Genomic DNA, 16,011 nt, shown 5'->3' on the forward strand with positions numbered 1-16,011 from the left:
GTGCCTGAATCTTTTGAGATGGGATTTTTCTCCATCCATTATAATCATGTCCGATCATTTTCATGGCAAACAATATGGAAATAGTTTGCTATTGCTTTCTTCAGCGTCTCACTTGAAGCTGTGGGATTTCCTGGTGCTTTCTGCTCCCAGAACTGACTAGTCTGACTGTTCTTGGCTTTTGTGAATCAACCGAGGTTATCTATCTAGGCACAATGGGATAAACAAATATAACCTTTTGAGCATGATCAGTTGTTCCATTGTCTGTAACCAGTGAAAAATCTGATGAGTGAAAATGAGGAAGAGAAATATTAGCAAAGGTTTAAAAGGTCACTTAGAGGGAAATGGGAAAAATGATGCAAGCAGCACAAATAAACAAAAAGAAAAGAGAAAACAGGAATAATTTTACATTAGTCAGTGCCAGTAAGGAAATATCCTATCCAAAACTGGCTTTAAACAACAAGGAGTTTTGTAATCTCTCATCAGCAGGACAGTTAGTAAGTAGTATAAGGATTTATAAATATTGCTTTGCTGCATCAAAATATTAAAAATGAATTCTAGTTATTCATTTGCATTTACTAACATTCATAATGCATAAGGACCTTATTCTTACTTTCAGTTTACACTTAGAAAAGTTGCTAATGTGACACAGAAGGTTATGTTAGCTTATTGGTTGTGGTACTGATACAATCACATTCTTCAGTACAACTCAATAGCGATAAACACACTAATGGAAAAGGAAGCAAAGAACGGTCTCTACTAATGAAATAAGGCAAATAATAATCAGTGCTAAGTCTTCTACTATGAAAAGTATCAGAATGATGGGAAACTAAGCCACTGATTTTTGGCACTTGTGGTCAAGGTTTTGAGGATTGCCGAAAAGAGCTACTAAGGTCACATATGGCCCTTGTATTTCCCCTCCCCATATTCAGTTCAAATAAATAATAAGTTCAAACCACAAATGTACTTACGCTGCCTGATCTCTCCATTGTTAGCATTTTTGTAGTAAGATAATAAATTATTTATGTTTACTATTACAATATACAGAATGAACTGTTCTCTGCTGGAATGAAGATGAGGAATAACAACAACAATGGCATAAAGAATGAAAACAATGCTAAAATAAGTCAAAGGAAGAGCTCAAAAACACAAACAAATGCCAGACTATTTAAACAAAGTAAAATAGAAGACATGGTGCTGCATTAAAAAAAAGTTATTTGGAGAGGATTGGGGGTTCAGGTGGGACTGGGAATGCCATCCCCATTCTTACTTGGGGAAGAAAGAAGGAAAAACAACAAAACATGGCTGAAATTTGCCCATGCTGTCTCAAGGTAATAGTGGACTTCATGCAGCATAACGGCTGTGGGTTGCTTGACCCTGTTTTGAGCTGAGCCTGCTGTCCTCAACTCTGATTGGCGAGGCTGAATTTTGGCAAGCATACCAGTTCATTTCCACACATGGACCACAGGGGAAGGTTCACCTTGTTCTTGCCTCAGTTAACAAAAAGTTTTGACCCTGCACTAAACTCTTCGTTGCCATCTCTTTGTAGTCATCTGGATTTTTGCTGCACCGATATTGTGGCCTTGGTTATGATCCAGGATTTTTTTTTTTAACTTTTCCTATCTCTGTCTGTAATGCTCATTTTGCCAACTGCATTTTCTTTATCTCTGTTTGTGGCAGACATCTTCCAACATCTCTCCAGTTCTATCTTGAGATGGAAACATTGACATTATCAGATTTTGTAATCACAATGTTAATCTTTAAAAGCCAATTGCTATTCCTATAATTTTTCTTAAAAAAACATTTTGTGCATTTTAGTTGGTTTTGTGTATATGCCAATGTCTACTCCATTGACTGAAGTATTGGTAGCTAAACAGGGCTAAAATTACACACTACCATTGTAACTGTTGGCGTTTGCAGCTATTACAAGGCTCAGAAATATATGCATGAATACACATATAATTTTACACATCCTATTGGTTTCTGGGAAAATCCTTAACAGGTCTCTAGACACAATGGGCTCTAATGTGAGTAACCTTGAACTTAATCTTCTACCTTGAAGAGTTGAACTACTAACAGTTGAAACATGTAAGTGTTCTACCAGAGAGAAGTTCCCTGAAGATGGACTCCAGCATGAGTCCAAAAGCTTGGAAGACAGAACCTCAGTTCCCAGTGACCGACCCAGATTGGATACTGAAACATTATCCTGGGATACATATATTCGCCTTCATCCGAGACACAAAGAATTGTTGCCTCCAAGAGAAGGATTTCTTGTTATTGTTTGTTGCTTTGACCAAAATATTGCCCTCATATATGTTTCCCGTTCATTACGGAATGTGTTTGTATAATTTCTGCATGAAAGAACATCAGAAGAACCCCTGATGGATCACATCAAAACTTCTCTAATTACAGTGGAAGAAGCTGGAGGAAATGGCAAATAAGTAAAGATAAAGAAAATGCAGCTGACCAAGTGAGCACTACAAAAAATAGAAAATGAACCGCTACATATACAGAACTGCCTTATTTGGGGTCTCAAATCTTGACTCGTATTAGATAGCAGCACAGTTAGTTTTCTGAATCTCTTTGTTGCCTCTGATTCAGATTTTTGCAACCCAGATCTGAGAATTCTACTATATCTGATTAAATGATCTAAGGTTCTTTTATACAAACGCATAGCTTGTATATTCCCCATAGTTTTCTCTTACCCTCCGCTTGTATTTCCAAAGCCAAATTAAAACATGCCAAATTATCTACTTGCCGTTTGATGTTCTCTTGCATGTTATTTAAGGTAAAACGTTTAGCAAATTTTCTTAGATTTGCTGTATAGGAGGTTAAAAAATTAAAAATGTAAATCTACAGGGAAGAGAAGAAGTAAAGTCTAAAATTATTCTGGAATTGTTTTGTTTTGCTTTGTTTTATAGGTTTGTTAATTTCAAGGCTGTCAAGTCCATTGTGACTCTAAGTGGCTTACCGATAAAAATTAAAACGAAATATATCAAGAGGAAAAAAAGAAGACAGCTGAAACCTCAAAAGCCAACTGCCAGCAACTAACTAATCAACCAACCACCAGTCTTTCCTTGTTCTAGTCCAGGACCTCGAGAACAGCCAGGTGTTAATCAGTTAAGGATAAGAGTAGTACAAATTTCCAGAGGGTGGGACACAATTCCCCAGGCAGAGCCATCACTGAGAAGACATGCTTCCTAGAGCTCAAAGATAATACTGCTTAATCAACAGAATCTGGCGCATGCCCATTGTAGTTGGAAACCTATGGAGACAGGTACAGGTAGATAAGATTTAGGTATCTGGACTTACCTTGGGATCCATGCTGTAATTTCAGAAGTTTTTTGAAAAATTCAAATCACCGGTAAGAACTTTTTTGTTCTTTCCCAACAGCTTATTGCTTGTGAGAAAGAAAGAAAAAGCTGTTAGAAATAGAATGAAAGAGAGGAAAAGATAGTTATCCGAGAAAGAGAGAGCATCAGAGAAAGAATGCGGTATTCTCCAACTACATTTGGATATTTTCTATTTGTTTATGAATTAGATTTATACTAACCTTTTCCTCCCGAAAATGGTAGTGCTTCCTCCAGTTTTCCCCATAATCGCAAATCCATTTGTGCTGAGACATAGTGAATGACCAGTGGTGTTTATTAACCATCAAGCAGACTAAGCACGTGCTTAGGGCACCAGGCCCAGGGGGCACCACAAAGTTGAGAAAGAAAGAAAAACCAATGAAGATTTATACAGTATTTACAAAGGAGAGGGGCACCAAGATTTGTCAGTGCTTAGGGCACCAGTGAGCCTTAATCCGCCAATGTGAATGATCCAAAGTCACTCAGGGAGGTTCCTTGGCTGAGAGTAGACTTAAACCTTGGCCATTTGTCATAACTCAACATCTTAACCTGAAATTATCTTTGTTATGTAAGAGATTCAATGATAGTGTAAGACATCGTGATATACCAGGGGTGTCAAACTCGCATCATCACGTGACGTATTGCAACTCCCCCCCCCCCTTTGCTAAACCAGGCCCGTGCGTGACGCATCGGGCCTGGCAGCTATGAGTTTGACACCCCTGTGATATACTTTTTTTATCCTATTGTTATGGGAGCCCCATATATTGTTTTCCCATGAAGGTGAGTGCGTATAAATTAGCCTCTCTAATGATACTCTTTGCATGATTTGAGATAGAGCTTTTCTCTTTTTATCACCTTCTTTAATAGGCACAGCTATGCACATCGGTACATCTCCTAGGCAGAATTATGAGCAGACAGCTATTTTTGCAAGTGCAATTGTTCTATTTTTGTTTTGCAGGTGCCAAGAGTCTCCCAGAGTTACACTGTCCAGCAAATGCTCCGGAAGTTTCTTAGCAACTGCAAGGCTTTTGTCTAAACATCGTTATGGATTCCTTCAACCTTTACATAAGTCAAAATCCAAACTCTATCAGTATTTTCAGCACTTTACAGCACATGCTTTTTAACAATTCTCATATATTTAATTCATAGTCAAAATTTAACTCGTAAGTGAATTCATTTAATACATTTAAATTTAATTATAATTAATTAGTGGAGTTTAATTCATAGATATTATAATACCATAATTTTAAGAAGTAGATGGCACATCTGGGTTCAAAAATCCATGAAATCTCTACATGGCAGGAAAGAGTTCAAATTGTATTTGTCCCTTAATTAGCAATATATTGTGTATGAATGCCAGCTCATTTGTGATTCCCATGCTCATATTTCCCCAATAATTAAATTAAAATAAAAACATTAAAATGATCCAAAACTTATGAATCAGTCAAGTTTTAGTAACTTCTGCAGTCTTGTATAAGAGTTTATGCAATGTTGATCTCATGAGGTTTCAAATTTGGGAGGGGCACCTGGTCCATAGTATGAGAATGCATGTTGGGTGCCAAATTCTGAAAAAGTTGTTAGCCTTTCATTTAATGACTTCAGGGCCAGATGAAAACAGGTTCTTTATTTTCAGTTGCGCCCATCTTCCTTTAATATTTTCAAGAATAAATCATATTTGCTTTTAGTTCAAGGACTGTTTCAAATGCAAAGTTCTAACAGTTTGTAGAACAAAGTTGTAACAAAGTTCTAACAGGGTGAGCACCATTTACTTGGCTAGACAAACCAATAATAAAATTATTAATATGCTTATAATATATTAGCATATATCAATACATAACATATACAACATATACACACTACTGGATGTAATTGAAAAGACAGAATTGTGAGCCACCTCATACTCATTACTGTAAATACTTCACTGTAAATTTCCAAATGACCTCCACCAGCACTTTTACATTAGACAGTTGCAGGGAATCAAGTGAAAATTAATGAAATGCGATGAGATTGAATAGAAATCTACCTCCATCACCACTTGAAGACAATTACGCAGGTCTAAATGGAATTACTGCAAAATAGGTTTATCAACCTTTAACTCAGGAAACCTTAGAGAAACAGAAGAATACCATGGTTGATGATACTGAAAGTCTCTTAAGACAGTAGCTGTCAATCTTCCCAATGCCGTGACCCTTTAATACAGTTCCTCATGTTGTGGTGATGCCCAACCATAAAATTGGTGTCTCGGATCCTAAGACCATCGAAAATATGTGTTTTCCAATGGTCTTAGGTGACCCCTGTGAAAGGGTCATTCGACCCCCAAAGGGGTCCCGACCCACAGGTTGAGAACCACTGCTCTAAGAAGTCTAACAGCCAAACAAGTAAAGAAACTTTAGCAACTAAAACAAAGCAAACCAAATATTACAAAATGTCAGAAGTCTCTGGTCTTCTCTTTTCCAAATGGAACCAATACTGGCTGGCTGGTTCTAAAGAGAATGTTTCTCTAACATATGCCAGCAAGGTTTGGTTCTCTTTGGAGATTACAAAGGGGAGTTGCATCTGTAACTATATACTTATCTATAAGGTAGTTTAGGTTAATTGCTTTTAGAGCAGGAGAGAATTCTAGAACTCAATGCTGGAATACTAACATCAATGATGTCCCTACCATCATCACTTTTGACAATCCTGGGGGAGATGTGCCTCACAGTAAACCAGTGCTTCTCAATTATTTTCTGTCATGCCCCCCCTAGGAAGAAGAAAACATTTCGTGCCCCCACGCGACTGTAAATAGTATCATTTGTCTATAAAATTGTTATAAGTACACCTCTGCATAACACTGTATCCTTATTAACGTATAAGAGAATAAAAAAAGAAAGAAATGTGGATCAATTTACAACAAAGAATAGCTTTATTAACTGTAGCAGAAAAGATTTAAAGGAGCACAGGATTTAAAGGAACACAATATTAAAAAAAAACTTTAACCTGCAAAACAAAAATATATAAAATAATTTGAGCTGAGCCCCCCTTTACGGAGCCTCGCGCCCCCCCTGGGGGGCCCGCCCCACTATTTGAGAAGCACTGCAGTAAACCAACCTTCCACAAGATGGAATCTTCAGATATTTCAGACTACAATTTCTATGGCAATGATAGTTAACCCTTTTGGCACTGAGTGCTGAAACTGGAGTGGTCACATGCTCGCATGCCGGAACACTGGAACCCAGAAGAGAGCAGCTGCACTGGCTACCTGTGGTTTTTCGGGTGCGTTTCAAGGTGCTGATTACCATCTTTAAAGCGCTCCATGGCACGGGACCTAGTTACTTGCGGGATCGCATCCTCCCACATACATCCCTGCGGCCAATTCGCTCACACAGGGAGGGACTTCTCCTGGTGCCGTCCACTAGGCAATGGCAACGGGCGACACCAAGGAGTAGGGCCTTCTCTGTGATGGGCCCAACCCTCTGGAATGACCTCCCCCCCGACATTAGAACCACTTCTGACCTCCGCTCCTTCCGGCAAAAATTGAAGACTCACCTGTTCCGATTAGCAGGCCTGGCATAATTACAATCTGTCCCTCCTGGCAAATGTATTATTATCTGGCTATCTTAGGGGTTTTTTAATTTGTTGTGTCTGTTTTAGGGATTTAAAACTTATATTTATATTAGCTTTGTACAGTTCTTTTAATTGCATTTTAACTTCCTCCAAACTGTACATATTTCACTTTTTATTGTATTTTGTGATATTCTCTATGGACTGTACACCGCCCCGAGTCCCTTCTGGGAGAGGGGGCGGTCTAGAAGCACCAAATATAAATAAATAAATAAATAAATAAGTTGCCTAGTGCGCATGCACGCGATGGAACTCAGAAGAGCAACTGGCGACAGTGAGTATGCCCACAGAGAGGGCTCTGCGTACCATCTCTGGCCCTATGGGTTTTCTAGATGGCATTTAGGGGATTTGAAATCCAACAACAATTGGAAGAATGTTGAACTGGCATACAGTATCTTTTTATGGCACTTCCCCTGTCTCAATGACAAATATCACTGAATAGCTTTTGACATTTCAGCATTTTCACTTCCAGTCAAAAGCAGAAGAACTTTGATGCAATAAGTACAAAAAGTGTGAAGCACAGCAATACGTATCTTGAGCTTATAGTAGCTTCCAACAATCCACCTTTGCTAACAAAGTATGTTTTTCATCATTCCCAAATGTAAAGAGAAGCATCAACAATGCAGAAGTTTGCAGAAATGGTTGAATTATATGTAAATTGAACATAAAGGCATGTTTCCAAAGTTTTTTTAAAATGTATCCTGTTATAGTGCCTCTTTCTGTTCTTCCTTCCAACAGAGCAGGGAGAAACATTTATTAACATGTCTCATTTTGACAATTTGAAGATGTCACTTACAAAATTCAAGGGCCTTAAAATATTGCTTGGCCCGTAGTGAATTCCATTGTTTTTCTAAAACTGTGAATCTTACAACCATTCATTGTGCTTGTGTTAAACTGCTTTCTGTGAAAAAACAAACAAACCCTCAATTAGCCATCAATAAGACTGATTTTTTTAAAAAAAATCTGTTTAAGGGTCCTGTATCAATCCCCTGATTTGACTCTGCCTCTTATGTGAATTACCGCAGCTTTGCAGGGAAGATTTGTATTTCTCTAAGGGAGATATGCAAATAATTAAATATGTAGTTCCGTTCTTACTGTGTAGCTCCCAATAATATTCAGTTTGACTCTGTAACATATATTTAGATTACTGAGTACATATCTGAAGAAAAATTTACACCTCTACAATGAGTAGATAAAAAAGAATTTTATTGTGCAACCCATCAAGAACAAACTGGGTGTTAATGTTCTTCTGTCCTTGGGGAAAAATCCACAACGAGACAGTTTTCATTTAATATTGTGAAGCATAAAGAAGCCAAGGGATCTTTTCATCCTTCTTTAACTTTTAAAAAGTTCAGTATGATTAGAAAAGTGTCAGTTTTTTGGAGAACAGAGGTCTCTTTTTACATACTTTCTGGACTGACCTTGTGATCACATAACTTTACTTGATCACATGGACTATTCTGAGAATGCTGAAAAAAATTCTACACTTCAAAGAGCTTCAAGTTTTGGTATACATAACACAATGTTAGCAAAGATTCTTCAGGCACATCATACATTTTAGAAAACAAATCCCATTCTTCCTGTAAATCTGATCTGGAGATTGTTTGATATTGAATGAAAAATGGTTATAAAATTGGCTCCTTCAGAAATTCGTCCCAAATGCAGACAGTTAATGTGGTGATCCAGCTTTGCTTTATCCATACATTTGGTCAAAAATTGAATAGGATTAGATAAGAGAAGACTACTTTTCCTGTTGAAAGAACATTAAGAAGATGAATTCACTTTTTTTTAAAATGGTTTTTCCCATACTTCCGTTGAAGGATTTGGTTTCAGAAACCTCAGAACTAAAGTTGAGGAGCAGGAAAATCATTTGTTTCATTTTGATGCTTGTTTGCCTTTTTTAAACTAATACTAGTATAATTTCTGTCTCAATCTGCATTTCTTAACAGAAAGGGCATTTGAAACTGAGCTCCTGCTATTGTCGTTGCTTTTTCGCACACTGTTCTGTCTGCAGTTTCATTAGTAAACTCTTCCCCGTTGATTCCTCCCTATTGCTCAGACACACGAATGTGTACCAGCAGTATGAGTTTCAGGATAATGTGTGGGATTATGGAGAAAAAAAGGTTGGTTAAACAGTTTGTGTGTCGTGTGTGTGTATTTTAAACAGCTAGTTTGATAAGGCTGAAAAGTTTACAAAAGGAGAGGAAGGCATGATACAGTCTTAAAAAGCTGATTAATGTAAGGCAAGCTGCCTAGGTTATCTTATCCTTCTTTGAAAGAAAATATTTTATGAAGGGGAGAGAAGGGCCTTTTCTTCCTGGAAGACCTTGTTCCATAAACAATATACCATAACTAGACCTAAGGTGTGTGTTTGTGTGTGTGAATATATTAAAAGCTTTCTAGTTTTTTTTTCTTTCTTTTCATGATGGAAGTGGATGCCTAGTGATCAACAGCTTTGAGATTTTAATTATACAGGAATGATTAAAGTCTCATTTGACTATCATGCTTACACCTCCATATCTCTGTTGAATCTCTGCAACAGCTGTCTGAGATCCTGCACTCTTGTCTATCACGAAAAACAGTTTGTGCAAACTATGGGCAGGATCTGTTCTGGGCAAGAGAGGAATGAGGAAATGCTCCTTTTGGAGAAATTCATACCATCTGTTGGCCTTTAGGAAAACCTTTTTAAAACCATATTTGAGTCAGTATTTAGATGGTTTTAAACTTGCTATTTTTGCCATTATTGTCATTTTGCTAGAGGCCCACAGCTGATACTTTAACTTTTAATAGATTAATTCTGTGTTTTAGGATTTCTTATTAGGGAATTTATATATCCTGAAATTTTGACAAGACTATAGTGATGATAACAGATGACAGAATATTATGGGTATTGGTCTATTATATTATGGGCATCAGACTGTAGAAGGCTGTTTCATTATGAGCCTCAGTGGTTAGAGTGCAGTACTGCAGGCTACTTCTGCTGCCCACCGGCTGCCTGCAATTTGGCAGTTCAAATCTCATCAGGCTCAAGGTTGACTCAGCCTTCCATCCTTCCGAGGTGGGTAAAATTATTGGGGACAAAGTGCTGACTCTGTAAACCCCTTACACTATAAAGCGGTATATAAGTCTAAGTGCTATTGCTATTATATTCTTGCAGTAAGTGTTGACTGCCAAGTAATGAAGGCTTTAGGGATGGAGGATACAATTTCTCGTCCTTCTATTCTCCAGAGGAATTAAACTGCAACACTGATCATTCTTCTCCAGTCTGGTTACGATTATGTAGCTATTAATACCTGTCTTCTTTTTCACAGCAGGTCATATCAGATTTATGGGCATGATTATGAATATGACTCCTCCAATTGCAACAGATTTGGGCCCATGCACTGCTCCTTTTAATCAAAGAGAAGGGTGCCAGGAAATCTCTCATGTTTCATCTTTTTTTATTCTCAGTAAAAGCATAGAGGCCCAGAAGGAGCTGGAGATGAGGTCAGCATTACCTTGAAGAAATGAGTGAACAAACAAGTTATGAAGAAGGTCTACACACATCACCATGCATGTGTGGATAATTTTCATTTAATGATATTGAATCTCTCTGGCTAAAACTGAGAATCAGATAACTGCCATGGAAACCTAGTGGTACCAGCAGCCCCAAATCACTCCTAGGTAAGATACCCCGGAATATCCATTCAAAATGCTGGCCACATTATATGGCTGGTCACCAGTTTTTTAGCTCCTTGTTTCTCCTTCTTCCTTTTCTTCCTGGAACTCTCTTATTATTTACATTTGCTTTTTAAATAAGCAGCAGCACTAATATAGCCTCTTTCTCTTTTTCGACTGATTAAGTTTTAAATTTTGGAATGTATAAAGATGCAGATGCACTGCAGCATTTTCTCAGTACTCACTCCAAATGAGTGCAAATTTATTATCCATTAATGTATATAATATATTAAATATAGGATAACACAAGGAGTATAATTAAAACATTTTCCTTCCCCCATTTATAAAAGAAACAAGTTTATTATGCAGAGATTGCATGGACTTGAAAAGTTTTTTTAAAAAAAACTCTGGCACAGAGGTCACTGGAGGAATCAAGATGCTAGAAGTTACCGCAACTTTATTTTGCAACATTCTCTGGCTTTGTTAAAATATTAGAGGAAAAGAAAAGGTGCTGATGCAGCCGCCTAGTGATAAAACTAAAGAGTAAGCACAATGGAGAGCAACAAAAAGGAGGAGGGTGGGAGAGCCGGGAGGGAAGTAGAAGCAAGAAAAGGACAACTCATTTGGGGGACATGTAATATCTGAATTTGAAAGCTTTCCAAGCTTTGGCATGCTCTCCTGCACCTTATGGTCCACTTCTAGAAAGGCTGCCTTTGAGCCCTGGCAATTCCAGGGCATTTATTTCTTGGAGCTCTGCTGCCACTTTCTCCCCATACAGTTAACAGGAGTCAGTTTCAGAATTCCATTTCTGTGGTTATTCATGAAGTTATTAGCTGCTTTCCAATTCAGATTAACAGAGTTGGAAGGGACCGTATAGGCCTGTGATGGCGAACCTATGGCATGCGTGCCACAGCTGGCACGCAGAGCCATTTCTAAGGGCATGTGAGGCGTTGCCCTGTCAGCTCTAGTGTGCATGCATGCGCTGGCCAGCTGATTTTTGTCCTTGATTTTCACCCTCCGGAGGCCAGAAATGGCCCATTTTCCGACTTCCAGTTTGTGTGTTGGGCTGTTTTTCACCCTCCCGAGGCTTCAGTTTGCCCAATGCGCAAAGCAGAAATCAGAAAATGGGCTGCTTCTGACCTCCGGGAGAGTGGGGGAGGCCGTTTATATCTTTCCCAGGCTCCTAGAAAGCCTTTGGAGCCTGGGGTGAAAAACGGACCTACTGGGCCCACCAGGAAGTCAGAAAACGGGATGTTTCTGTCCACTGGAGAGCTTCTGGGGGGGGCGGGGGGTGTTTTCACCCTCCCCAGGCTCCAAGAAAGCCATGCACGAATGTGCAGGGCAGCGGTGTGTGTGTGTCAAGCATGCGTGTGCAGGGGACACTGCGGGGGGGGGCACTAAATTATGGGGGTGGGCACACGAGCACACATGATAGCGTGCATGTGCATGCTTTTGGCACCCAAGGCGAAAAAGGTTTGCCGTCACTGATATAGGTCATCTAGTCCAACCCCCGCTCTACACCATTTCTGACACATGGCAGTCCAATCTCTTCTTGAAGGTCTCAAGTGATGAAGCCCCCAGAACTTCTGAATACAAGCTCTTCCATTGGTTGATTGTTCTCACTGTCAGAAAGTTCCTCCTTATTTTTAGGTTGAATCTCTCCTTGGTCAGTTTCCATCCATTATTCCTTGTCCGACCTTCAGGTGCTTTGGAAAATAATGTGACCCATTCCTCTCTGTGGCAGCCCCTCAAATATTGGAACACTGCTATCATGTCTCCCCTGGTCCTTCTCTTCACAGAGTAGCCATGCCCAGTTCCTGTAACCGTTCTTCAAATGTTTTAGTCTCCAATCCCCTAATCATCCTGGTTGCTCTTCTTGCATTTTGTCTAGAGTCTCAACATCTTTTTAGTATGGTGACCAAAACTGGATGCAGTACTCTAGGTGTGGTCTTACTACGGCTTTATAGAGTGGTATTAGTACCTCACTTGATTTTGATTGTATCCCTCTGTTAATGCAATTTAGAATTGCATGGGCCGCTGCACACTACTAGCTCATATTTAGCTGGTTGTCCGCTAAAGCTGCAAGATCCCTCTCACAGTCACTGCTATTAAGCCTGGTTTCACGCAGTTTATAAGTGTACTTTTGGGGTTGCTTTTACATATGTGTAGGTAAGTATTCACCCATAGAATCATATTCTCCATGTGGACAGGACACAAAGTAGTTAGGCTGATGGCTTGCAAAGGCACCGGCATTCTCTTGGAATGCAAGATGCTGGATTACTTTCAAGAGACTCTCTCCCACCCTCCCTTTTCTGCTAATCCCTTCTGTTCTGTTGTAGGAACAAGCAGCCTCCCTTGTTGCAGGAGGAGGCAAGGATTTTCTGCATGGCGGCTCAGCCTGAGAACAGTGCTGGAGATGAGCATTTGATCTTGTTCAGTTATCACCAGCCATCCCCTTCCAGGCTGCTGTAAAGCAATCTGTTCCAGTTGAAAGAGTTTATCTAAAGGAGGATCAGTTGTCAAAAGAGACAAGCTGCAACAAGGAGTTGGAAATGCCAGGGAGCAAAGACTACACCTCCGGGATCTTCTCTCAAGGTTTACTTACCCATCATTAACCCATCGTTTATTCAATTAACTCATTTATTTTGAGTTTGCATGATTGCAGAATCCTAAATTAACCACATGGGCTGGGTATCTGTAATAGATTAGATTACAATCTGTTAGCTGTGGTGATCAGAGCCTAGGATACACAGTACATTTGTTCATAGGCTATTTCTAAACTGATAAGAATTTAATGCAACTCAAGAGCACCTTTATCTTGATCATTCTCTAACTCAGCTCTCTGTGACAATGTAACCTACTGCTTCTCAGTAGCCCAACTGACCTCAAATTCCTAGACCCGGAAAAGCTGATCTAAATACTCTTGGTATTTAAATAGACCACTTGCCTTGTGCATGATCTCCATGATTGCATGAAGTTGGGTTTATAGGAAGGATTTCTTTCAGCATTCAACTCAGAGCCAAACTAGATCTTATAAGGGCTAAAATACTATTGAGGTTGCCTGGGGTCATTCAGCACATTGAGCTATATACTAGTCATATTATCTGAGCCCATATAACATAACCTACAATAAATCACAAACTAGCTAACTGCATTTTAGCCTAATGTATGCTGTCGAGTCAGCTACTGGGTTGCATAGAAGTTCTGTTCTTCAGCATGCTTTATGTTTGTTTATTAGTTGTTTATTTATTACACATTGAAGTCAATATACTTTCTAAAACCCTTGACTGCTTCTCCACCACTGGCCCCACAGGCAGTGGTGAGTTCCTACTGGTTCGGCCCGGTTCAACCGAACCGGTAGTGGTTTGGCGGCCAGGGTCGCTGGAACCGGGAGCGACCCAGGCCTGCCACGCCCCCAAACCGGTTCTCCGGGCATAACCATCTTGTTTTTGAGTTATGCGCATGCACGGAACGATTTAAATTGTACTGTGCATGCACGCACAGTGCACATCAAGTGCACACAAAGTTCACGTGGAGGCCATGCACCCGAGTAACCGGCAGTAGTGCCTGCCGGAACCCACCCCTGCCCACAGGCAGGGCAATGGCTTCAGCCTTGTTCCATGTTTCTTTCCTTTGTAAAGTCTAACCCCAACCAAGCATGACATGATGTTATGCTATAGGTCAGGGGTGCCAAACTCGCATCGTCACGTAGGCGCCACTTGACGTATAGAGACTTTTCCCCCCTTCACTAAACTGGGCGTGGGTGTGGCCAGCATGTGACGCATCCGGCCCATGGGCCGTGAGTTTGACAACTCTGCTATAGGTGATGTGCAGTGAGGGGTCAAGCTGAAGAAGCAATCTCACTCCCGTAGTAGGAGAAGCCACAAGACTGATGGCAATTTCAAGCCTTTGCTAACTTTCTGGATTTTGGCACATGTGTACTTCCTTCTGTAAAACAAGATTGGCATTAAATTCTGAGATTTAGGACAACATCTAACCTTGCTTTTTTGTTGTTTCAGATGCAGTGCTGGTTGAGTAGCCTCTTTTTACAGTTTAGGAAAAAAGGAAGCTTGAAAAAGCTTACTCATATGCTGAAAAAGGAAACCATGTCCGTTGTATTTTTTTTCCTGTTCCTTTTCTCTTAAAGCAGCCCTCACCAAACAGGAGCTTTCTAGATGTTTTGTGCTAACAGTACCCATACTGCCCAGCCAAGAGTGTTGCCCTGTAATTTCTGCCATTCCCAGCCAGCGATCCCTGTGCCTGATTGGCATCCAAGGCAATGGAGCTCTTTATAGACCTGACAATATGACATCATCCCTTCCTCCGAACATTTCTGGGCATGAGTTCAGAATGGATCCTGGCTGAGGGATAAAGAAGAGCACCAGTAGCATTAAATCACTCAGGGCTTTACCTGACCAAAGTGAATCAGTCAGGATGCCACACTCACCTGACCTGCCCCCAGTCATGATGGAGCTCTTAAGCCTATCCACTGTAAATCACCTTTTTTTAATCTGGTGTGCGTGATGCAGCACGTCTCTCATTATCGATGATCAACGAGGCCTTTGTTATTTGGAATAGTGGGAGTCCCATACCAGCATATCTGGAGAGCATCAGCTAGGATACAAATCAGAAGAATGGGGCAGCAAATGGATGTGTTTTAGATCAGAGTAATGGCCCTTTTTTGTATTCTGACTTTTTAGTGTGTGACTCAGACTTCTGTTATTCAATTCCACTTCTTCTTTGCACAGGCTCTATGAGATGGAAGTATTTTTTTAAAGGCCAGAACCAGGCCTCAGATACTAAAACATTGTTTCTTTCTCCAAGAATGATCTCTGGCATTTCCACCTTAAAATCTGTAAGACAGACATGATCATCTGCTAGGCACATTAGATGAATCAATTCTGGATTACACAGAAAAGCCATTTGGTTTAAAGTAAAGCAGTTTGAGAAAGCCCTCAGTTTAGAGTAAGAAGGAATTGGGTCCAAAATGTCACAATCAATTGCTAAAATTGGGAACACGTAAAACTGTAAAACTAAACTGCTTGTTAGAAATGAAAGGAACATGAAATCCTAACATGTGGAATGAGCTAAATTTATGTTTGTGTGTGAATATATGTGTATATGTGTGTATGTGTGTGCCAAGGGAACAAAGAAATTGAAGCAAAACCTTATAGCGTTACAAGGGATTCTGGGATCCTGTAGTAGTATATTTTTAAAAATAAATAGAAGTGCCAACATGGCCCATATTACTATTTAGTCCGAAAAGTAGAATGTTCCATTTGCTCAGAAGCATGTGGGAGAACTTCCACGTTTTCTGCTTCTCTTATTTTTGTTAGCACATTTCTCAAAGGTTTGAACTGCCCTATTTTGTCTCTTGATTAATCATCAGCTATTGGGGGAAGGG

The 16,011-nt window shown here is 39.8% G+C and overlaps 2 long non-coding RNA genes across 3 annotated transcripts; both read left to right on the forward strand.

Annotated features, from left to right (window-relative positions):
• The first annotated feature begins 432 nt into the window (after positions 1-432).
• LOC309382925 lies at positions 433-4,392 on the forward strand. The gene is made up of 4 exons (XR_014173728.1): positions 433-494; positions 1,045-1,174; positions 2,919-3,106; positions 4,306-4,392. It is a non-coding gene; the product is annotated as an uncharacterized lncRNA (long non-coding RNA).
• Positions 4,393-8,972: 4,580 nt separating this feature from the next.
• LOC309382852 lies at positions 8,973-15,760 on the forward strand. 2 transcript variants are annotated; one of them, XR_014173719.1, is made up of 4 exons: positions 8,973-9,073; positions 10,401-10,613; positions 12,947-13,202; positions 14,627-15,760. It is a non-coding gene; the product is annotated as an uncharacterized lncRNA (long non-coding RNA). The 2 variants fall into 2 exon arrangements; XR_014173720.1 differs by having other exon boundaries at positions 14,758-15,760.
• Positions 15,761-16,011: the final 251 nt, after the last annotated feature.

Source organism: Natrix helvetica, assembly GCF_964273705.1.
Source record: "Natrix helvetica genome assembly, chromosome: 1".
NCBI lineage: Eukaryota > Metazoa > Chordata > Lepidosauria > Squamata > Natricidae > Natrix > Natrix helvetica.